This window comes from Protomyctophum parallelum (assembly GCF_964188405.1).
Source record: "Protomyctophum parallelum genome assembly, chromosome: 3".
NCBI classification, from domain to species: domain Eukaryota; kingdom Metazoa; phylum Chordata; class Actinopteri; order Myctophiformes; family Myctophidae; genus Protomyctophum; species Protomyctophum parallelum.
In genome coordinates, this window is record NC_139698.1 from 47,767,547 (window position 1) to 47,769,208 (window position 1,662).

A 1,662-nucleotide genomic window follows, 5' to 3' on the forward strand; every position below is an offset into this window, starting at 1 on the left:
AGTGTCAGTCCCATGTCAAGTGTAGAGTTTTCATTTCAATGGTGTGATGTCACGTCCTCTTTCTATTTATATACACAGTACGTATCTCTCTCTCTCTCTCTCTCTCTCTCTCTCTCTCTCTCTCTCTCTGTGTGCAGCTGTTGCACCAAGCCGCTTCCTGGATTTTGACAGTGGAAGGAGCCATTATCTTATATGACGTCCTGTCATTAGCTCCGGCTGTTCCTCCGCCACAGAGGACGGCGGCAGTTATTCTGCGGGGTTAAGAGGAGTTAATCGCCTGCCAATCAGGCCTCATCAAGCTGGCCTCGTTGGGATGATGATCACTCTACATATCTCCTCATATTTACAGAACGAGAGAGAGAGAGGGAGAGGGAGAGGGAGAGAGACATGTTATTTTCTGTCCGTCTCGCAACCTTCTGACACAGGCTTTTTTCAAAACTTAAATAAAAACTAAGCTATGATGACTACAACTATGACTAAATTATATTGACAAATTTGTCAACAATAACAAAAAAATAATAAAAATAGACTAAAATGTTACTAGTGACTAGTGGAGAAGAGATCCAGTAGAACTAAGACGAGTCATTTTAGGTTTGGTGACGCTCTGGAAACAGCCGATCTACAAGCTCACAACGTGTCGCAGCACAACACGTTGTAAGCTTGAAGATTGGCTGTTTTCGGCACATGTAGCTAAGCCGCTATAGATCAGCCATTTCATAATACATTTTAGTCGACTAAATCAGATGTAGATTTAGTCGACTAAAATCCTATGATAGCCTATACTAAATTTAGACACATTTGACTCAAATATGACTAAAACTAAATACAAATTTGCTGTCAAAATGTACACTGGTGGCCAGAGGAAGAGAGGAGTTCGAAGAAAGAATGATATATAGAGATCAAGTGGTGGGTTGACAGAAGTGAAAAGAAAGTGAGAGAAGAAGAGTGGGAAGAAGGAGAGAGAGAGAGAGAGAGAGAGAGAGAGACAGAGTTGGAAGGACTCAAGGAGACTGACTCCCACTGCCAGTCGGCTGACGCTAAGCGGCAGATACCTAACGTCTTAAAAGGCCATCGCAGTCAATAGAGTTCCTAATGTGCTTAAAGCAATTACTGAGTCCAGAGAGGAGCAGGCCAGGATATTAACCCTGCTAACCCTCTCTCTATCTGCATCCCGTAATTAAATTATCTTCACTTCCCGTTCTCATACACAACCTATGCGTGCACACGCGCGCACGCACACACGAGATGTTGAGAGGGGGGGGCACGAAATATTAGTTCGTAATCGTATGCAAGCATCCCCTCCACCACCAAATGCATGCACACAAAGGTGCACGCATGTAATCTTTGCACACAATATATCTCTCTCTCTCCCTCTCTGTCTCTCTCTCTCTCTCTGTCTCTCATGCTTCCTTGGAAGAGGTAGTAGCCATGAAGTCTGGGACTTTAATAAATAAGGGGTAACTACAGTCCAACACTTGCTATTGCTGCAGGCTGGGACTCGCATGGATAATGTTGCCATCGCAGGAAGATTGGAAGACTGATATGTTCGATTAGTTGGATGTTGGAACAATTCAGGAAGTCGATCGCTGACAAACAAGGACTGAGCATTGTTATCAGAGTGGATTAACGACTTAAACCAACTGTGTTGATACTTCGTATCTC